At 33.3% G+C, this 25,322-nt stretch overlaps 1 protein-coding gene across 25 annotated transcripts in view; it reads left to right on the top strand.

Annotated features, from left to right (window-relative positions):
- satb1b (SATB homeobox 1b) overlaps nt 1–25,322 on the top strand; it is a 209,358-nt gene that overhangs the window by 10,030 nt on the left and 174,006 nt on the right. For 13 of the 25 annotated variants that reach the window (XM_073925259.1, XM_073925246.1, XM_073925253.1 and 10 more), the window contains one exon: nt 4,109–4,207. The exons of 4 other annotated variants lie outside the window; for them this stretch is intronic. The gene's annotated coding sequence lies outside the window, so the exon portion shown is untranslated. Of the gene's footprint in view, nt 1–4,108; nt 4,223–25,322 lie in introns of all 25 variants that reach the window. 8 more of the 25 variants (XM_073925241.1, XM_073925258.1, XM_073925247.1 and 5 more) reach the window with 3 other exon arrangements.

Below are 25,322 nucleotides of genomic sequence, written 5' to 3'. Positions count from 1 at the left end.
GTCAGTGTTGGATTGCTTTGGTCTAAATTTGGGGAAAGAAATGTTTAAACTCAACCACTGGGTTCAGATTTTAAATAATATTTTTAACCCAGCGATTTGGTCTGTTTTTTATACCCAAAATTTAGTTAAAATGACCCACAATTTTTTATTTATTTAACAAACTTAGTTTAAAGATTGTGCATTACAATAATCGACAATAGTTAAAGTGTTTTTAGCAATACATGCCATCATTATCTCTAACAAAACAAATATATAATACTCAATTGAATAATTCTGTATGTCTGTAGTTGACAAGTTAATTTATAATAGAAAAAAAGTTGGATGATTGTATTAATATTATTGGAATATTTATTAAATAATTCTCACACTTACACTTGTTGTTTTGGTGGAAGAAATGATGCCAGCATATATTGTGTTAGTCAATAATATTTAATAGACATTTATGATTTATTAGAGTCATGTGCAGCTGGTTGTGTATCAACTAACATTAAACTCTTTAAAAAAAAGTTGGATTGTTTCAGCCCAAATTTGGGTAAAGAAATTAGCAAACTCAACCACTGGGTTTAGTTTTTAAGTAGTATTTTAAACCCCGAGAATATCTGGGGGGTTTTTTATGCGCAAAATGAGTTGAAACAGCCCAACAATTTTTAGAATGTAACAAAGTTAGTTGAAAGAACATGCATTATAATAAGGTCAACTAGTTGACAATAGTTTTTTCCTTTTTTGTAACTTTTTTTAAAGAAAGCTTGTGCTGCATATAAACTATGATGCATAATTTTGCATATTATTTTCTTGGGAAATTAAAAAAAAATTGGCAGTAAAAACTGGCAAATACAAATCCACGTCAGCAGAAAAAAAAAATGTTGTGCTCAATGTAATTCTTTAGAGAATAAGAAAAAGCTTTTGTCCAAAATATATTTTCAGTAATGTAAATGTATTCTAGATATAGAATATGTTGCTAAAATGGAAACCACAATTCTTTTTACCATGAAGTCAGTGGAAATCTTGACAGACCAACAATCTAGGCCAGCAGAAGAAAATAATCCTTTTGAGATGTTTTTAAAAAAAATTAAAATAAAAAATAAAAACTACACACAGTTGAAGTCAGAATTATTAGCCTCTCTGAATTATTCGTCCCCCTGTTTATTTTTTCCCCAATTTCTGTTTCCCCAGATTTTTTCTACACATTTTTAAACATAATAGTTTTAATAACTCATTTCTAATAACTGATTTATTTTATCTTTGCCATGATGACAGTAAATAATATTTGACTAAATATTTTTCAAGACACTTCAATAGAGCTTAAAATTACATTTAACTAGGTTAATTAGGTCAACTAGGCAGGTTAGGGTAATTAGGCAAGTTATTGTATAACAGTGATTTGTTTTGTAGACAGTCGAGAAAAAAAATATATAGCTTAAAAGGGCTAATAATTTTGACCCTAAAATGGTGTTTAAAAAATTAATAACTGCTTTTATTGTAGCTGAAATAAAAAAAAAGGACTTTCACCAGAAGAAAAAATATTATAAGACATACTGTGAAAATGTCCTTACTCTGTTGGACATCGTTTGGTAAATAAATAAAAAAATTAATAATATTTAATAATAATATTTAATATAACTTTAATAATATTTAATAATTAATAATAGGTAATAATTCTGACTTTAACTGTTTATATATATATATATATATATATATATATATATATATATATATATATATATATATATATATTTATATTTATATTTATATATATATATATATTTATATATATATATATATATATATATATATATATATATATATATATATATTTATATATATATATATATATATATATATATATATATTTATATATATATATATATATATATATATATATATATTTATATATATATATATATATATATATATATATTTATATATATATATATATATATATATATATATATATATATATATATATATATATATATATATATTCTCATACTTGTGATTTTGATGAAAATGTAAATTCATGACAACAGAAAAAATACTTATTACTAACAAATTTAAATGTATTATTTCAACCAATATGATTGCATGCCTATTGTCACGGCTGCTGATATGGTATTAACAATAACAATAATAATAATAATAATAATAAATTTAAAATAATTTAATGGGAATTGCATGGAACTTAGCTGTGTTTTTACATTTTTTTTAAATGGGAGTTTTACTGATGACCCCTGTTACTCAAACACTCATTGCGTCTTTGGACTCCCTTTGCTAACGGCATGCGTTTGTAGGCCACAACATAAATAAAGCTGCACAGATGATCTGGTTTGTAACTCTCTGCCAAAGCTGCACGTCAGGTGTTCAGACATGACTCGAAAATGTCAGAAATATGGGGAATGAGGTGAGCTGCAACAAAAGATGCATAGCAGGAACTCGAACTAGGTTTGTGGCATCAGCGTTGTGTACAATAATATAGGGCAAAGCACGTTGTGTTTCCTGCATGTGGCAGTTTAATAATAGCACCGCAGCTTCCAAGATGCAGAATAATGCAGCTACCTGAATCTCAGCCAAAAGCGTGTTTAATGCGTCCCCTTAGCTTCGGCTTTGGGCGTGCGAGTTCGCAGTGGGGGAGCGTGGGTGAGGCCGATGTAATCTCGTGTTGGAAGCGTAAAATGTTCAGCCCGGTTCGTCTGTGTGGTCTTCCTCTGTCTGCGCATTCGCAGAACGCCACTCCAACTCAACCCCTGTCTGAAGATTACATCGACGACAAACACACGGCGTGCTGAAAGTAGGCCACACTCTGCTGTTTTCATCCTCACCTGGCTGTGAGATCACCCGTGTGGAGCGTGCGTCGAGTCGGCTCATGTGGGAGATTTCGTGTTTTTTGGTAAACTTTTGTAGTCTGTGTGCCTTTTGTTTAGAGCCAACAGACGATGTTGCATAATGGAAAATGTGCCATGCTAACGGTATTTAATGCGGCTTACTGCAAGTGCGGTCACACTAGTAATATTTAAGATGACAGCGAAGATTTTTGCGTCTCAAATTATTATGCAAATACCAGTTAAAGTGGAAACCTGTTTGGAAGCAGACAAACAACAGGAGCTTGATATTAAAGCATAATCAATATATGAATATATGAAGAGTTCAGATGCAAAACCCTCTAAATCCATCAGACCTTTTTTTTTTGTGAATGAGCATTTTCGATTAAGTTCAGAAGTTTTATTTAATAGATAATGAAAAGGTTATTAGCTGGTAAATACAATAATTTTTTTTTTTACAAAATGTCACTTTAGACAATTCTTTGGCTTTTAACAAGATAGATTTTCTTTTGCGTCAAAACCAGCAAAATCCACTTGCGCTTTTTTTTGCAAAAACCTCTAAATCCACCTATTGGGACAAGACAGTAATTAGCTGAAAAATCACAAAAAATCCAGTAAGAATTTATTTTACTAGACATAAAACACACAAAGCATCTAAAGTAAAATAAAACATAAAACTGTCAAGTAAGTGGCGGTTCATTCCACTGTGGTAACCCTTGAAAAAACAGGGACTAAGCAGAAGGAAAATGAATAAATAATATCTGTCAAGTGCATTAATCAATAACATTAAGGATGCTTTCACACCTGTGAATCGATTCAGTTGTTCCGAAACAGAGATTACTATTGTTACATTGTTGCTTTTTGCTCTTGGTGCGGTTTGCTTTAACACTGCAAAGTTTCTAAACAGACCAAAAGAACTAAAACAAGTCACATGTGAGTAAACTCTCCTCACATTGGTCAGAGTTTCACGGTTTATTTTGCAGAGTCCCGCTCAGCTGTCAGGGAAGGTGGGTGTTTGGTGGTGTTGGCCAGACTTATTGACTGACATATTGACTGACTCACCCTCCTCCTTCGCTAAACCCAACCAATAGTGTTTTCAAAAGCACAGATTGACCTGCCCACCCACTTTCCTAAACCCAATGGACATTTTTAAAAAGCAATCCAGAAAAAGAAAGCCCTCATCTGATTTTTACCACGTTTTCAGATTTTACCACATTCTCACCCTTGTTTATTTTGTTTTTTTTGTCTGTTGTTTTTGTCTTAACCTGGTTTCTGAAACCGTTTTTCACCAGACTCTTGTTGTCAACTCCTCCCTGCGTCTCAGGTCCGCCGACATGCATGGTGAGCTAACTGGACAAACTGGTAAAAGCAGGAAAGCCATCTATACTGAGGTGAGCAGTTAACTGGTAAGCGCACAAAAAGAATGGTGTAATACCCACCTGCAGCATTCTGTTTAAAGACCAAAAGCTGCCATACGTACTTCTGGCTACATAATTTGTGATCTCCAGAAATTAATAAAGGGTTACGTTTTTAAAATGAGAATTTAATACCTTGAATTAATGTAATAAAACTTCAATAAATCAAGCACATCCCATACTCCAAAAGTCACGTTACATGATTGCACTGATTTAGTTTTTTTAAAAAATAATTGGTTGCCAAAATTTAAATTGGATTTCAATTAATTGCACAGATATTTCCCAGTGATGATATGCAAATGAACAGTAGTGGATGTAGTCAAATGTGATGCTGTATTAGATGCATTAAAGGCTCTTTATTCCGAATAAACACAACACTTTCAGACTTTGAACAATAACAAAGTGCCCATATGTCCCAAAAGAACTACATTTCAGTTGTGTGTGGTGTTACGCTTTGTAGAAAAAAAAGCGACTGCTAAATGGCAATTAACAACAATCACTCGCTCGAGAGAGTGAAACAATCTTTCTCTTTCTTTTCCCTTTTCTGCTTTTATTTATTTATTTATATATATTTTTTTGATTGTTTCGTCTTGAATTACCACCCGAATGAGTGGATCGGGAAGACTGACAGTTGTGTTTCTGGCTCAGCTTCTCAGCTTTGGCTTCCATGGCAGTACACAAACATGAAACAGACATTATTTGAAATATTTGCTCAGCAGATGTGTTTTCTCTTTCTGTCTTTTTTTGTTTGTTTGTTTTTTATAAGTAAAAGAGAGAAAAAATGCATCACAGAATAGGAAACAGGGTTGGGAATAAACGCGGTAATTTGGTTCTTCTCTTCATGGATTACTGTCACTCACCATCAGCCGCTGTGTGCGCTTGCCAGTCCTGTTTGCAATTTCTGGGCTTGTGCTGTACCTTGAAATATTTGCCAAATGGATTTTATAGAGGCTGTAATTAAATTTAGTCCACCTTCACATGGTTTAGGAGGGCAGAGGCAGCTTCTCTGCTTTGAGTGGGTTTTCCTGGTGGTTTTCTCAAACATGTTAAAGCCTTAATGTCCAGATTAGCGCAGTGATTTTGTGATAACGCTTTCAATTTTTGTTTAATGGGTTTGTTTAATGCCTTTAACTAAGGCTGTAATTATTTGGGAAACATATAAAGGTCTTGAAATATTAGTGAAGTTTATTTATAAACTAATTTCGAGAGGATCACATGCTTATGATTGCTTGCAGCCGGTCCAGCGTTGTTCAATTTATGATTCACCAATCAGACGATTCAAAAGCCACTATAAATACCCTAAGGTCCATCTAACAGCCATCTTCGTTTTGAAGAATCCCCCCTTCCACCCCTACTCCTCCTCCTTTCCTAGATGGGTGGCACGGTGGCCCAGTGGTTAGCACTGTTGCCTCAAAGCAAGAACGTCACTGGTTGTAGTCCTTACTAAGCCAGCCGACGTTTCTGTGCGGAGTTTACACGTTCTCCCCGTGCTCACGTAGGTTTTCCCCCAGGTTCCCGGTTTCCTCTCACCGTCCAAAAACGTGCAACTTAAGTTAATTGACTAATCCAAATCGGCACCATAGACATGCTCCTAGTAAGTAGTTATGTCTCAAGAGAAATCACTATCTGTTCATTAGCTACTACAGCAGGGGAGTTCTCGAGATCTACATGAGCTCAAACTCCACTTTCACCTTGCAAACAGGAGGTAGCCCCAGGCTCGAGGATCTTTTGAGCTCAGGGCTCTCTCCCGGGACAGCAGGCCAAACAAGCTTTATAATCAATCATCAGCTAAGTGTGAACGCTTTCGATTTAAAGTAACTGGTTTTCATGTTTAAAATATAATTTTTTACTTGTGTTTAAAGCTGTTGTCATTACTCTACTTCAGTGTCCTAGAGTCATTCAGGAATTATTTTAAGTGCTGGATTAATGCACAAGAAGCTCTTTATTAAAAGTTTTGCAAACTCTTGTAAATTTATTCATTAGTAAAATCATTTCAAAATACGGATTTAAATAATCAAATAATCATATATATATATATATATGTGTGTATATATATATATATATATATATATATATATATATATATATATATATATATATATATATATTTTTTTTTTTTTATAAATTTTTTTTTCCTGGGTTTTCACATTTATGTATAGGAAAGTAGAGAGTATTGACAGGAAAGCATGGGGAGCAGAGAGGGGAAGGATCGGCATAGAACAGTGAGGCAGGAATCAAACTCGGGTCGCCGTGAGCACGGAAGTGCGTGTGTTGACGCACTAACTACTACACCACTGGCACCGACCAAATAATCATATTTAATGAAATAATGAGAAAACAGTCTGATGAGAGGAGAATAAACAATGATCCATGCTGAGAGTGATTGGAAGGTATAAATCAAAATCCATCACACTTTTTATACCATTTCAAATATATATTTCATTACGCATAACTTCATTTGTAAACTAATTAGTTTTGTTTTCTTTGCATATATGGATTTTTTTTGGTTACCAACATCCTGTGAACATTTCAAGTCAATGACACCTTTAGAAATATGTTTTCTGAGAAAAATGGTGACGTGTTCAATACTTATTTCCTCCACTATGTGTGTGTGTGTGTGAGTGTGTGCAATCATAGAGATAGTTAGTTGCACACTAAAATCTACACACACAAAGTATATATATATATATATATATATATATATATATATATATATATATATATATATATATATATATATATATATATATATATATACATACACACACACACACACATATATATATATATATATATATATATATATATATATATATATATATATATATATATATATGTGTGTGTGTTAGTGTGTGTGTGTGTGTGTGTGTGTGTGTTTATATAAGAACATAAAGGAACATAAAGGCTGGCTTTTCATGCAGCCGTGTTTCTTATAAATCACAGCCTTTTGATTAACATGCGCACACACAAACACACACACACACACACACACACACACACACACACACACACACACACACACACACACACACACACACACACACACACACACACATACGCACAAGCACAAGTCACACTTATGTCATAATATAACTGATGACTCTGTAAACCACATAAATCTACACACACACAGAGACACTAAGTCATACCCATGTCATTATATAACTTATACTGTATGTCCCTGTAAACCAAATAAACACACACACACATACAGACACACACACATACACAAAGTCATACTTGTGTCATTATATAACTTATGTCCCTGTAAACCACATAAATCTACACACACACACACAAAGTGCCCATGCCATTAAACAACTTATATATCTGTGTAAACCACATATACCTGCGTGCACACACACACACAAACAAACACAAGTCATACTCATATCATTATACAACTTATATGTCCCTGTAAACCACTTAACCCCCCCCCCACACACACACACAGTTATACTCATGTCATTATATAACTCATACTTTATGTCCCTATAAACCACATAAACACATGCAGACAAACACACCAAGTTATTCCCATGTCATTAAAAAACTTTTATGTCCCCTTATATGTAAACTACATAAACCTGCACACATACAAACACACAAATTGAGTCATACTTATGTCATTATATAACTTATGTCCCTATAAGCTACATAAATGTATACACACACACACACACACACACACTAAGTCATACTCATGTCATACAACGTATATGTCCCTGTAAACCACATAATCCTGCACACATACAAACACACAAACTGAGTCATACTTATGTCATTATATAACTTATGTCCCTATAAGCCACATAAATGTACACACACACATACACATAGACACACTAAGTCATGCTCATGTCATTTAACAACTTATATGTCCCTGTAAACCACATAATCCTGCACACATACACACACACTAAGTCATACTTATGTCATTATGTAACTTATGTCCCCGCAAACCACATAAATGTACACACACACAGACACACTTAGTTATACTCATGTCATTATACAACTTATATGTCCCTGTAAACCACATAATCCTGCACACATACACACACACTAAGTCATACTTATGTCATTATGTAACTTATGTCCCTGTAAACCACTTAATCCTGCACACATACACACACACTAAGTCATACTTATGTCATTATATAACTTATGTCCCTATAAGCCACATAAATGTACACACACACACGCACTAAGTCATACTCATGTCATTATACAACTTATATGTCCCTGTAAACCACATAATCCTGCACACAGACACACACACTAAGTCATACTTATGTCATTATATAACTTATGTCCCTATAAGCCAGATAAATGAACACACACACGCACTAAGTCATACTCATGTCATTATACAACTTATATGTCCCTGTAAACCACATAATCCTGCAGACATACAAACACACACACACACTGAGTCATACTTATGTCATTATATAACTTATGTCCCTATAAGCCACATAAATGTACACACACTTACACATAGACACACTAAGTCATGGTCATGTCATTTAACAACTTATATGTCCCTGTAAACCACATTATCCTGCACACATACACACACACTGAGTCATACTTATGTCATTATATAACTTATGTCCCTATAAGCCACATAAATCTACACACAAACACACACATAGACACACTAAGTCATACCCATGTCATTTAACAACTTATATGTCCCTGTAAACCACATAATCCTGCACACATACACACACACTAAGTCATACTTATGTCATTATGTAACTTATGTCCCTATGAGCCACATAAATCTACACACAAACACACACATAGACACACTAAGTCATACCCATGTCATTTAACAACTTATATGTCCCTGTAAACCACATAAAACTGCACACATACACACACACTAAGTCATACTTATGTAATTATGTAACTTATGTCCCTATAAGCCACATAAATCTACACACAAACACACACATAGACACACTAAGTCATACCCATGTCATTATACAACGTATATGTCCCTGTAAACCACATAATCCTGCACACATACACACACACTAAGTCATACTTATGTCATTATGTAACTTATGTCCCCGTAAACCACATAAATGTACACACACACAGACACACTAAGTCATACTCATGTCATTATACAACTTATATGTCCCTGTAAACCACATAATCCTGCACACAGACACACACACTAAGTCATACTTATGTCATTATATAACTTATGTCCCTATAAGCCACATAAATCTACACACAAACACACACATAGACACACTAAGTCATACCCATGTCATTATACAACGTATATGTCCCTGTAAACCACATAAAACTGCACACATACAAACACACACACACTGAGTCATACTTATGTCATTATATAACTTATCTCCCTGTAAACCACATAAATCTACACACAAACAAACACACTAACTCATACTCATGTCATTATATAACTTGTGTAAACCACATAAATCTACACACACACAGACACACTAACTCATACTCATGTCATTATATAACTTGTGTAAACCACATAAATCTACACACACACACACACAGACACACTAAGTCATACCCATGTCATTATATAACTTGTGTCCCTGTAAACCACATATATCTACACACACACACACACACACACACAGACACACTAAGTCATACCCATGTCGTTATACAACTTATCCTGTATGTCCCTGTAAACCAAATAAACCTTCTCACTCACGCACACACAAATGACTTTCTGTCGGCCCATAATTACCGCTGGTTCGCTGGCCCTTTTGGATAGCGGTTATGGTGACATAATTCATTAGTGTTTGCCCAAAGAAATGATTTGAAATCTTTAAAGTGCTCCTTCAAGCATAATAGCTATTAAGCAGGCCACACGCAAGACTGAAGTGTTAAACGGTGTGTTGAAGTCAGTCGGGGTCTTAGAGATGATAAATCTGAATTATAGTTAATATACCGCACCAGTCGTATTGTTTTTTTTTTTTTTAAATCAAATGTCGCTGCTGACACAGAAATCTGCACGGATGCACGGCACAAAATGCACAACGCCCACAAACAACACTTCACTTTCACAACTCTGAGAGGTTAGTGCTTCTCTTCTGCCTCAGAACACAAATTTGATTACTAACAACATGTTTTGTACACCTGCAACCCACATACAAACAATAGTCACGGGGTGCAAATGCCCTTATTTGATTAAGAACAGTTGAAAAGTTTGCACTTTTTTAAAAGTAGATTTTTTTTTCTCCCCTTCAGTTGTTATATGCAATCTACACTTTGTGTTGTTTGTGTTCGTGACTTAATTTGTTCGAACCGCACGTTATATTTGTGACAAAGCCTTCTGGTAACAATATGTTTTTCCTCAATGCTGCGGTGAGGTATTTTTATCGTTTATGAGCTGAGGTGCAAATGAATAAAAAAGCAGACAACTGTGAAACATGATCACGTGACAGACCGAGCAGGTGAATAATATGCAGACTGATTTTTTATTATTTTATTTTTTATTGTCATTCATAATTTAAATAAAATGTCTATTTAGTGGTTTAAAAAAATAAAACATGTATAATATATTAAATAAATATAATTGTTTCAATGTTTAAACTGATACAAGATATATGTATAATTATACTAATTATATTTAAATGAACAAAAAGTATAAATCTAGTGGAGATGTATTGATGCATGATTTGTTTTTTAATTCATGTCTACCTATATATATATATATATATATATATATATATATATATATATATATATATATATATATATATATATATATATATATATTATTTTTTAAATATCTAAATATGTGTAGTCTCAAAAGAAAAAAATATTTTATGCAAGTTATAATTTATGTGAACCATGCAGCCATAATTATAATAGCATTAAAGCTACTACTTTTATTTTAGTATAAAAGTAAGAATGATGATTATAATGACAATATTGATTATGATATGTGATATTATTATTATTATTATTATTATTATTATCATTATTATTATCAAAATACCGTTTTACTTATGAATATAAGAATTTTAATAACATTACTAATGCATTATTATTATTATTATTATTATTATTATTATTATTATTATTATTATTATTATTATTATTATTATTATGAAGTATTATTTCCATCATAACATTGTAATAAACATGTCAACATTTCATATACATTTTATTAAAACATCAAATAATAATAAAATAATAACATCAACAATGTGGTGAGGTGCAAATAAATAAATAAGCAGACTACTGTGATGCATGATCACGTGACAAACTAAGCAGATTCATTATTTTTATTTTTTATTTTATTTGAATAAAATTACCATTTAAAAATATTACGTCTGATACTGTATGATGTATTTATCAATATCAATGTTTCATTGTTTAAACTAAGATGATATATGTATAGTTTTTATATTTAAACAATTTTAAATATATAATTCTTACTGAGATATATGGATGCACATTATTACTATTATTATTATTATTATTATTATTATCACAAATATGTCTAAGTATTGTTATTATAATTATAATTATTATTATTAATAGTATTTTGTATTATTATTATTATTATCTAATAATATTTTAATAATGAAATATGCTGACATGATAATTACAATGTTATTATGTTATCACATATTTAATATGTACAAAAATAGATTATGTAATATAGTAACATTATTAATAATATCTAATAAATAATCACCAAATATAACTGACCAACAATTAATATATTGTTAAGCAGTAATATATATATCCCAGTATTGTATGTGTGCAGTTTATATATATATATATATATATATATATATATATATATATATATATATATATATATATATATATATATATATATATATATATATATATATATATATATATATTAAATAAGATTAAGTATTAAGATTAAATTAAGATTTTATATATATATATATATATATATATATATATATATATATATATATATATATATATATATATATATATATTTAATCTTAATTTAATCTTAATTTAATCTTAATTTAATCTTAATACTTAATCTTATTTAATATTATTTTAATCGTTATCAAATTAAAAATGTAATAATAGTATTAGTTATTATTATTATTATTATTATTATTATTATTATTATTATTATTATTATTATTATTAATAATAATAATAATTATTATTATTATTATTATTATTATACATCTAAATAATAACCAAAATTATCTACAAAAATTGTATTATCACTAATAAAATTAATTATAGTAAGTATTATATTTTGTTTTCTAATAAATAAAATAATATATGAAACAATAATTGATACAACAATATTACAAAAGGATAAATTAATCAAACTAAAATAAAACGAATATGACTTTAGTTATAATATTTATGATACAATAATTAATACAACACCATTATTAAAAAGGTCAATTGATCAAATATACATTTAAAATAACATATTTTATATATTTTTTATTTTATTAAAATTAATATGTCAGTGTTTTATTTATTATCATCATGAAAAAGCCTCTGGTGATTTCAGGCCAGTTTTGCACCTAATCTGGATTTCTGAGGACTGAATTTGCTTGAAAGGCTGATGTGGTCTAATAGCTGTTCCCGCCGGTGAGCCTCTTTTGTGTCATTGTTCACGTGGGCCGAGCCGCAGCACATACACCCCATTCAGCCCTTGCTCTGCTCTTTGTGCGTCTCCTTTTGAACCAAACAGCAGGAATTATTAGAGGCTTTAACACGTCGAGGGTCCCATAAGCCTCTTCCTGAACCCGAGCGGGCCTTCCTTATCCTGGTTTTAAAAAAAACATTGAAACCTGGTCTTAACATTATCATCCGTCTGCATCAAACGCTCAGCTGATCGTGTAGATTTATAGTGAATAATAAAGCAATGGAGAGAAGGAGAATACACATTTCAAACTGTTATCACAGTATTTTCTGATAATGATATCAATGGATGTGCTGAAAGACAAGTAGGCGGTACGGTGGCTAAGTGGTTAGTTTTGTCACCTGACAGCAAGTAGGTTGCTGGATTGGGCCAGTTGACATTTCTGGATGGAGTTTGCATGTTCTCCCTGTGTTGGCGTGGGTTTCTTCTGGGTGCTCCGGTTTCCCCCACAGTAAAAGACATGTGGTACAGGTGAATTGAATAAACTAAGTTGGCCATAGTGTATGAGTGAGAGTATAAATGAGTGTGTATGGGTGTTTCCCAGTATTGGGTTGCAACTGGAAGGCCATCTGCGGTGTAAAACATTCATTTATTAATTTTAATCCCTTTATTACTCAGGGGTTGCCACAGTGGAATGAACCGCCAACTTATCCAGCATGTGTTTTACACAGCGGATGCCCTTCCAGCCACAACCAAGCGCTGTGAAACACCCATACACACTCATTAACATTATGGACAACTTGGCTTACCCAATTTACCCCTATCGCTTGTCTTTGGACTTGTGGGAGAAACCGGTGCACCCAAAGGAAACCCACCTGAACATGGGAAGAACATACAAACTTCACACAGAAATGCCAACTGGCCCAGCTGGGTCTTGAACCAGCAACCTTCTTGCTGTCTTAAACATATGCTGGAATAGTTGGTGGTTCATTCTGCTGTGGCAACCTCTGAAGCAGAGACTAGGCCGAAGGAAAATGAATGAATTAAAGACAAATTAAAATGCCCCCAGTATCTACAGAATACACCAGTATACAAATGTGGGAGTCAGACTTTCGCGAAAGATAAAACTAACTAATTTCAGTGGATGAACTCATTTACTTTAATTATTTACCTTTAATAATTTACCATGTTTACTTTATCATTTATTCATTCATTTTCTTGTCGGCTTGGTCCCTTTATTAATCTGGGGTCGCCACAACGGAATAAACCGCCAACTTATCCAGCAAGTTTTTACGCAGCGGATGCTCCTTCCAGCCCCAACCCATCTATGGGAAACATCCACACACACGTTCACACACAATACGGACAATTTAGCCTACCCAATTCACCTGTACCGCATGTCTTTGGACTGTGGGGGAAACCGGAGCACCCAGAGGAAACCACGCGAACGCAGGGAGAACATGCAAACTCCACACAGAAACACCAACTGAGCCGAGGATCGAACCATCTTCAATCTTCAATCTTGCTGTGTGGCGAACGTGCTACCCACTGCGCCACTGCCTCGCCCGTTTACTTTATTATTTATCTTAAAAATAAAAAGTATGAGCTAGCTACAAAAAAATACATTTTACATTTAGATTTCCAGCAGACTTTAAGACACAATGAGGCAGAAATGCATTGCAATACACTGTGAAAAAAAATGTTGCTGACTTAATTTATTTAGTTGAATCAAATGAACTTTTCTTGTTATCTCAACTTACATAAATTAAACTGAAGAAACTAAATTAGCCATAGTGTGTGTGTGTGTGTGTGTGTGTGTGTGTGTGTGTGTGTGTGTGTGTGTGTGTGTGTGTGTGTGTGTGTGTGTGTGTGTGTGTGTGTGTGTGTGTGTGAATGTGAGAGTGTATGGATGTTTCCTAGTACTGGGTTGCAGCTGGAAGGGCATCCAATGTGTAAAACATATGCTCTAGTTGACGGTTCATTCCGCTGTGGCGACCCATAATGAATAACTGATGTGTTTGAAGTGAAGTTTTAATAATAATGAAGTGAGTAAGGGTATGTCAGGAAATCTCGTGTGCTATTGTAGTTTCTCTGACAGACTTATATGTTAAATTTTAAATAGTACAGCTAAACATCCAGCTAAACATCCAGTTCCAGGTGGTACAGGAAAATTTATTGTAAATTTTATTATTATTGTTCATAAGTCTAATTCTTCTGAGCTGAATTTTCCCCTATATCTGCTTAAATGGATAGTTCACCCAAAAATGAACATTCTGTCATCCTTTACTCACCCCTTGTTTAAAACAGTCAGTGTTTACATGTCTTGGGGGTAAAAAGCATAAAGGTTTGGAGTAAAACTTCAATAAATATATTATATTATAAATATATTATATCATATATTATATAAATATATTATATAAATATATTATAAATATAAATTTCTTTGGGTGAACAATTTTTAAAATATGTTTATTGTTGTTATAGTGACGTGTGAAATATTGTTTCCGGGTCCAATGCTCTGTAGTCATTTGAATTGAGCAAACTCAATGATCATTTATGAGCACTGTTTACTCATATCACACATTAATGCAAATCTTCAGCACAGTCATAGCGTTCAGATCCTGCTGCATCCCAGACAGCAGTATTTACCTATTCAAATCACTGTCTGACCATCTGAGGTTAAGCATGGATACAAACATTATGATCATTATTTTACATAGTATTACAGCACACTGTGAGTGTATATCAGTTTTATTTTGGTGTTTTCTTTTGGCATCTCATAGAACTTCTGGACACTGAAAATGAGACATGACATGTCAGATTTAAAAGTGAGACCCATATCATGTTTTATTTCTGATTTTATATAATAATAATAATAATAATAATAATAATAATAATAATAATGCAACTATAGTATATTAAAATAACAATCATAGTCATTTAATATTATTAATAATTGTCAATATTTATAATTGTTTATATATGTATGTATTTTTTATGTAACAAATTTTTATTTTATTTTTTAATCATTATTTAATCATTTATAAAATTTATTATTATTATTTTTAATTATCAGTGCACTAATAATGTTAAAATGATGTAAATTAATACAATGGTCATATGTTATTATTTATTTATTTATATATGTTATTATTTATTATTCATTTAGTAATAAAAAATAGTAAAGTAAATAATGATAATAATAGTAAAGCTATATAATAATAATAATAATAATAATAATAATAATAATAATATAGAGTGAATCTACTATAATAATGTATCAACTTGTTAACATAAATTAATATTAAAGAATAATCTATAATATTCATTATAATTTGTTAATTATTATTAATTTATATTTTGATTAATAATACAATATTGTACATTTTATTATATTTGATTGTTTTATTTTTCATCATCACACAGATATTATGTATTTTATAATGCAACAACAATAGCAAATTAACAATAAAATATAAATACATAATAAAATTGTACTATTAATAATTATCATAATGTTAATTTTCATGAGACATGTAAAATCATATTTAACCATCGACAAGGAGAGCCATATTATCTTTTATTTCTGATGTTTACTGAAGTTATGTTATATAGTAGTAATTAATACTACTAATAATAACAATAATAATACAACTAAAGTAATATCAAATTAATAATCAAACAAACATAGTCATATAATATTTTTAATAATTGCTATTGTCAATAATTATGATAGTTTATGGATGAATGTATTTTTATGTAAAGGATTTATATAATTGTGTCATCATTTATTCATTTATTTATTAAGTTTATTTATTTAAAATAATAATAATTATTAGTGCACTAATAATTTGTCAATAATATAATCAAAATAATGTTAATTAATACAAATGTTATTATTTAATATCATTTAAAATGTCATCATTAGTCCATCATTTTGGTAGGTTAATGTGACATCAGATTCAAGCAGAAATAGCAAACCATATTGAATTATATTTCATCCATTCCTAGTAAAGTTCCATATTATTATTTATTTAATAATAATAAATAGTAAAGTAAATAATAATAATATTAAAACTATATAATAATAATGATGATAATAATAATATAGCATAAATATACCACAATAATATTATTAACTTGTAAAAATATAAATTCAAATGAAAGAATTAATAATAAATATTATAATTAGTTAATTACTATTAATTTATATTTCGATTAATATTTTATTCTTATTATAATATAGATTTTTTTATATTTGATTGTTTCATTTTTCATCATCACATAGATATTATGTATTTTATAATACAAAAATAATAGCAAATAAAACAATATATATATATTAATCCATAATAAAATTATATTACTGAGAGTTATAATAATTATTGTTAATTATTATTCATTTTAATTTTGCTTAATATTTTATTGTATGCATGCATTTATATTTAATTGTTTTATTTTTTATCATACAATAATTATAGCAAAATAATATCGAAATTAATACAAACCTTATTTAAATAAAAATAATATATATAAATATAAATATATAAATAATCATTAATTAAATGTATTATCATTATTTTAGTTCTGTCAGTATATGTGATATCAGGCTTTACAAATGGACATTACAAATGATATCTCCCGCATCCCTAAAGGACAGCAATATTCCCATGAAAAGCAGTGTTTAGGGAATTCCAGGGGTGGTTGTTGTTAATTTTGGGATTGATGGTGGTTTTCCAACTGGGGGAGGAGAAAGCGATGCCGGCGCACCACACCTCAGTCTCGGGTCCCGCCGATTTGGGGAGCGTGTGAAATCCGTGGCACCTCTCCTGCATTCCTGGCTGAATCGCTGCCATATCTGTGATGGACTGAGGCAGAAGAGCAGGCAGCCGGGGATGAATACGGCTTAATCTTTACACAGGCCACATGTGTGCGCTTGATAACATGGATGCTTTCTTCCTGCGCTGGGTTATTCTCATCCGGCTGCCAGGTTGCTGCCTCGAACAGCCGTGTTTCGCTGCGATATTTAGCTTGCACCAGAAAAGAACGATGGCACCTCCTAAGGAGGGGGTTAATGCATGTTTTTGGAATTGAAGGCAAAAATTGCTGTAATTCCTGACACATTTCGAGAGACAGATACGGCGCCTTTTTGCTGCAGACAATATGTAAAGGCAACTATAAATGAGTGGCTCGCTCCTCACAGGCTGATTTTTGATTTTTTTTTTTGTGATCGAGATGAGATGAGGTTATTTTGGGGCAGAGTCAGTTTCGTAGTTTATATTCGTAGGGGTGTGCAATGTTAAAACTTAATATTTTTTATTTCTAATTTGAATTAAGCAACATTTTGCAGAGTGTGTTTTTGTGCTTAGCTGGTTTAGACCTTCGATGGATAAATAAACACAACTCACCAGTAGATGGCTGCAAATTCCAGTCTTTCATTCAAGCAACTCATTCAAGAAGGCTGGTTCATTCAGAAGCTATTTTTTGTGCAGAGTTAGTTTCATGAGTTCATTTTCGTAGGGCTGTGGGATATTGACAAATTTGTTATCTTAATATTTTCATTTCTGATACTAGTTAAGCAATATATGTGTGTTAAATGTAACTCGCCTGTATGTGTCGGCAAGCTCCAGTTTTCATAAGTGATTCATTCAAGAAGGCTGATTCAGAAGCATTTTTTGGGTAGAAACAGTTTCTTGACTTCATGTTCGTAGGGATGTACGATATTTATGAATATGATATCCTAATATTTTTATTTCTGATACTAATTAAACAATATTTTGCAGAGTCGGTTCCTGTGCTTGGCTGGTTTAGGCCTGTGATAGATAAATAAATTTAACCCACCAGTAGATGGCAGCAAATTCCAGTCTTTCATTCAAGCAACTCATTCAAGAAGGCTGGTTCATTCAGAAGCTATTTTCGAGCAGAGTCAGTTTCATAAGTTCATTTTCGTAGGGCTGTGGGATATTGACAAAGTTATTATCTTAATATTTTAATTTCTGATACTAGTTAAGCAATATATTGCAGAGCGTTTTTATGTGCTTGGCTGTTTTAGGCCTGTCATTGATAAATAAATATAACTCAGCAGTAGGTGTGGGCAAGTCCAGTCTTCATAGGTTACCTCAAGTGATTCATTCTAGAAGGCGGTTTCATTCAGAAGCATTTTCTGGGCACAGTCAATTTCTTGAGTTCATATTCATAGGGGTGCGCAATATTGACATATATGTTATTTCAATATTTTTATTTCTGATACTAATTAATCAATATTTTGCAGAGAGTGTTCTTGTGCCTAGCTGGTTTAGAGCTGTGATAGATAAATAAACATAACTCACCAGTAGGTGTTGGCAAGTCCCAGTCTTCATAGGTAATTCAGTAAATTGTTAACTCAAGTGATTCATTCAAGAAGGTGATTTCATTCAGAAGCATTTTCTGGGCAGAGTCAATTTCTTGAGTTCATATTCATAGGGGTGCATGATATTGACATATATGTTATTTTAAAACTTTTACGTCTGAAACTAATTAAGCAATATTTTTGCAGAGTGTGTTCTTGTGCTTGGCTGGTTTAGGCCTGTCATGGATAAATAAATGTAACTCGCCTGTATGTGTCGGCAAGCTCCAGTTTTCATAAGTGATTCATTCAAGAAGGCTGATTCAGAAGCATTTTTTGGGTAGAAACAGTTTCTTGACTTCATGTTCGTAGGGATGTACGATATTTATGAATATGATATCCTAATATTTTTATTTCTGATACTAATTAAACAATATTTTGCAGAGTCGGTTCCTGTGCTTGGCTGTTTTAGGCCTGTCATTGATAAATGAATATAACTCAGCAGTAGGTGTGGGCAAGTCCAGTCTTGATAGGTTACCTCAAGAAGGCGGTTTCAAGAAGGCGGTTTCATTCAGAAGCATTTTCTGGGCAGAGTCAATTTCTTGAGTTCATATTCATAGAGGTGCGCGATATTGACAAATATGTTATTTCAATATTTTTATTACTGATACTAATTAAACTATATTTTGCAGAGTGTGTTCTTGTACTTGGCTGGTTTAGGCTTGTCATGGATAAATAAATACAACATGCCAGTAGGTGGCGGCAAATCACAGACTTTATGCGGATGGGTGATTCATTGAGTTGTTCATTCAAGAAGGCGGCTTCATTCAGAAGTTGTTTTTGGGCAGAGTTGGTTTCATGAGTTCATATTTAAAGTGGTGATTGGGATATTTATTTCAGATATTAATTAAGTGATATTTTGCGTCTTGTAGTTTTGTGCTTGGCTGGTTTGAGCTTGTCATGGATACATAAATATTACCCGCCAGTAGGTGGTGGCAAAGTCCAGTCTTTATAAGTGATTCATTGAACTGTTCATTCAAGCAGTTCAGCTGTCATTTGTGTAATTGTGTTCTGAATACAATAAAATTCAGTAATGTTAAATATTTATGCCACCAGCTATTTTGCATCTCATTAATTTATGAGGGAATCTGCTATTTGTATGAATCGATTGAACCAATGGTTTAATTGCCTATTCAAAAAGAGAGATGTTTACCTGCCCAGTTTCAACGAATCAAATGAATGTGTTTGGGACTGAAATGACTCATTAAGTAAAATGTTACGTTTGCTAGATGCAGTTTATTATTCATATACATGAATCAATGAATGAATAGTTGAAGAGTTCAGATGCAAAACTCTCTAAATCCATCAGACCTCTTTTCTTGTAAATGAGCATTTTCTATCCGGCTCCTCTGATTAGGTTTAGAAGTTTAATTTCTTACATAATGAAAATGTTATAAGCTGGTAAATAAAATAACTTTTTTTTTTTTTAATGTCACTTTAGACAATTCTTTGGTTTTTTTAACAAGGTAGATTTTCTTTTGCGTGAACAACTTGTGCTTATATAAAATTGAAAATACACAAATTTGTTTAGTGAGTGGTTGAGAGGGGTCTGGCTGCAGACTCGGTGCAATGCAATCTGAGCCTCATCCAATGCTTTTTTAATGCGCTCACCTGACCCCACCCCTAACCCTACCCGTCACAGTAACGTCACTCACTCCATTAAGTGCATTGTGTCTGACATTGCATCGCTGAGTGATGCAATCTCAGCTTGCATCATAAAGGCTGCTTCCAGATATTATTGAAGTGGTGGTTCATTCCACTATGGCGACCCCTGATAAATAATGGATTAAGCCAAAGGAAAATAAATGAATGAAATCTGTCAAGTAAGTGAATGAAGTCAATAACATTAAAATTGACATTAATAAAATCTTAACAATCTTTTGTCATTTCGGATATTTTATTTAATGTAAGTAGAATGTAAACACTGTTGCCTTGTAAGTTTCAAATAATGTAAACATTGTGATCCTTTTTTTTAAGTGTGTAAACATTAAAATTAAACTAATAAAAACATTCCCCCTGCCCACAGCTATCATAACATGCTATGTGCAAAATGCAAATACTTTAAAAATATTATCAATTCAAATGTTTTGGTGTACTGCAAGTAGAACAGAGCAACCATTGAGAAACATCAATATCCGTGCAATGTCCATTTAAATAAAAAGCTGATCAGACACATGCTATAAAGTTATATAGGCCTACATAATATATAGTTTTATATATTATATTCATATTCAGCAAAAAAAAAAAACAAAGTAGGCTACTTTGCAAAAAGGGGATGTCTCTCAGACACTTATAGCAGCTGTCAATTATTAGGTGCGTCCCAAATTGCATACTTATGCACTATTCTACGCCATTTTGTAGTAGAAATAGTGTAAGTAGTGCATTCACACTGAAAACTTAAAAAAATAATAAGTGCACTTTAATTACCCGGATGATGCACTCATTCAGCCTGTAAAATGAAGTGTGTAATGATGGACACTTCACGCACTCAACGACCGCAGCTTTGCTCATGTAGCGGAAGGGGCGGAGCTATCGGCCCCACATCTTGGATAACTTTATTTATTTTGGACGGTGAAAGCAAAATTCTCCTATGAGAGTGATTATAGCGCCTCCTGATGGTGAATGCGGTTATACTCAGGGGTGGTATTATTTGGTACTTTGGTCATTTATTTCACTGATTTGGCAACCGTCAAACGTCATCAGGGAAACGGTTTAAATTTCTGTTTAGTAAAAAAAACATTAGAGTTCCATTTGGGATGACATTACCAAGATATACTATGCTGTTGAGTGTTTACGTACATAAGTGCATAGTGTATAGTGTACCATTTGGGACGACGCAGCTATTCATCCTTATACTCAAGGTCTTGATCATCTCTTTTTCGTCTCTTCTATTTATATCATGTCTGCATTCATGTAAAAAAGAACAACGTCTTGTTTAACTTTTGCCTTTCATGAAATGAAGTTGATGTAAAGTGTAATGTCGTTTAATGTAAAGTAAATCGTACTCATTCAAAGTAGCGTTCATGCGCAAGAAAAAAAAGACGTAATGAATGCATGCTACACTTCTGAAATTGATTTCTTCTTATAATGTACAGAGATGGGCGAGGCAGTGGCGCAGTAGGTAGTGCTGTCGCCTCACAGCAAGAAGGTCGCTGGGTCGCTGGTTCGAACCTCAGTTGGCGTTTCTGTGTGGAGTTTGTATGTTCTCCCTGCCTTCGCGTGGGTTTCCTCCAGGTGCTCCAGTTTCCCCCACAGTCCAAAGACATGCGGTACAGGTGAATTGGGTAGGCTAAATTGTCCGTAGTGTATAAGTGTGTGTGTGAATGTGTGTGTGGATGTTTTCCAGAGATGGGTTGCGGCTGGAAGGGCATTCTGCTGTGGCGACCCCGGGTTAATAAAGGGACTAAGCCGACAAGAATGAATGAATGAATAATGTACAGAGTTTTAAAGGGCCATGAAACCCCCTCGTTTCAGCAGGGTGTTTTCACACCTCTACTTTGGAAAAAGTCAGAAAAGTGGGCGTGTCCAGCTCTGTTTAGGGGGGAGTGTCGGAGGAAGAAAAGAGGCTTGGTGTGGGAGTGTCTATTTGGGCGCGCTGAATTTCAGAGTCAAAACACACAACCACAGCGGACAATGTGACTGTTTACATGGACATCTGTTGTCGAATTATTTGCCAAATTTTTAAATAGTGGAATTAACTGCAGTTTGGCTCTTTCATTCAGGGAATTCATTCATGTCCCTCCCGACAAACGAGATATTTGATTCGAGGATCTGCTCTAAGCGTGTATTTTTCATGCAATGTTTGATACCGCACGGCGGATGAGAGAAAACTCAGCATTTCCCGGAAACTTAGATGCACTCGGCAGGTAGCATCAGAAAGCCGCGTGTGTTATTCCGGTCACAAAATCCAACACGAGGTTATAGTTTGGTTGTAACTGTTAGTGCTAACTTGTTTACACTCGGTGCAATAGTTTGTTTGATACGAATAAAATACGAACTGAATAAACAAAGAGCACTGGTCGCTCACTTACCAAATCTGTAGAGACAGGACAATCACCAGCAACTAGAGCCGCGTCTTTATTTAGAGAATACTACAAGCGAATCCGGATCTCAGCGTTTGCAGATGAGAACAGCTCTCAGGTAAACAATGTTCCTCCTTAGACACGTAAGTTATTGTTGTCGAGCGTCGTGTACACTATTAATCCACGCGTGAGTCTGCGCTCTCACAGAGAGAAAATGAAAACAAAACTTAACTGCAGCAAACTATAAAAGTAACACTTCACGCTTGTTTTGCCAATACAACGTGGCGTCTCTGCCGTCTACACTGTGACAGTAATGAATATTAATGAAGTTGCACAATAGAGCGCGCTGATTGGTTTGAACCAAGCCTTACTCATGCATTAATGCAACACAATGTAAAACGTAATAAGACTCACTCTGTCACAGACGTCCAGTCTGCACGCTGGAATACACGCTATTATGTCATGGCAGCTTCGAAAATTAATTTCAAACCGGAAGTTCGAATTTGCTTAAAATAACGCAAAAACAACCAATTTACACTTTTTAGTGAAATATAGGTGTCCTAATAGTGTTTTTAGCAGTGTGGGACACATACACGACTGTCAACAGCTCAAAAAATGTGTTTTGGTGTTTCGTGACCCTTTAAGGTAAGGGACATTTTCGATTGCTACTCAATGACAGTCGGACAGGCTCGTAAAGTAGGCTCAGGCTCTATTTTAATGATCCAGGCGTAAAGTTCAAAGCGCAGGGCACAAAAGAATTAAGGGCATGTCAGAATCCACTTTTACTATTTTAAGAATGGAAAAATCTGCTTTGGGCCACAGTGCATGGTCTAACAGGGTTGAGCTTATTCTCTTAATGAGTTATAGGCATGTTTTGAGAATAAACCAATCAGAGTCTCATCTCCCATTCCCTTTAACAGTCTCATAGCTCATTTGCTATTTACGTGCCAGACTTTGTAAGTGGAAAAACTGAACGCTTCACTAGTGAGAAAACAGTTAAACAGAGCATCTACAGCGCGAGGATGAGAGAATGAGCCTCCTCATTTTTACTTTTACTTTCACTTTCACTTTCGTGGATAAATAATTACAACAGACGTCCATAAAAAATTTATTTTTTTGTTAAGCGCAAAGATGGGCGAGGCAGTGGCGCAGTAGGTAGTGCTGTCGCCTCACAGCAAGAAGGTCGCTGGGTCGCTGGTTCGAACCTCAGCTCAGTTGGCGTTTCTGTGTGGAGTTTGCATGTTCTCCCTGCCTTTGCGTGGGTTTCCTCCGGGTGCTCCGGTTTCCCTCACAGTCCAAAGACATGCGGTACAGGTGAATTGGGTAAGCTAAATTGTCCGTAGTGTATGAGTGTGTGTGTGAATGTGTGTGTGTGGATGTTTTCCAGAGATGGGTTGCGGCTGGAAGGGCATCCGCTGCGTAAAAACTTGCTGGATAAGTTGGCGGTGTGGCGACCCCGGATTAATAAAGGGACTAAGCCGACAAGAAAATGAATGAATGAATGAAGCACAAAGATTTGTTTCAAAACTATTTCTAATTTCACTTCTAATTTCCAGCAAAGGAATAAATGAACAATAACAACGAAGTGTGTTCAAAAACCTGAGCTATATCTAAATACACATGCTGTGCCCCATATGGTCTAAAACCTGACAGGTGAGCAAATCTAAGCTTGTTTTTAATAAAACAAATATAAATATGCAAATAATAAATAATAATGTTAATAATAATAACACTATACAAAAGCAAGCTGTCATGAATAAACTGAAAAAGCCTCCCGAGATGAAGAAGGCATGGAGCCAGTGGTTTTTATATTTATGTCGGCTAGAAAATAATAACTTTTATAATATTTTAATCCTTTAATTATTATTCATTTGTAAAGATATTTGCATATTGCTGTACATCCTGTGTGTATTAAGCAATGTGTAAGTGAGGCGCACAACTAACGCGCTCTGTGCTGGACTTTAGACCTCCTCCTCTCATTGAGCGGTCTATTTTAGATCCTCAAAATAGCAACGCACCAGCAATGCGCCTTAACACACCTTCTTTTTTAGACCAGAACGCCTGTGG

Source organism: Danio rerio, chromosome 16, assembly GCF_049306965.1.
Source record: "Danio rerio strain Tuebingen ecotype United States chromosome 16, GRCz12tu, whole genome shotgun sequence".
Lineage (NCBI taxonomy): Eukaryota > Metazoa > Chordata > Actinopteri > Cypriniformes > Danionidae > Danio > Danio rerio.
The sequence above is the reverse complement of the archived record's forward strand: the minus strand, read 5'-3'. Positions and strand labels throughout refer to the sequence as shown.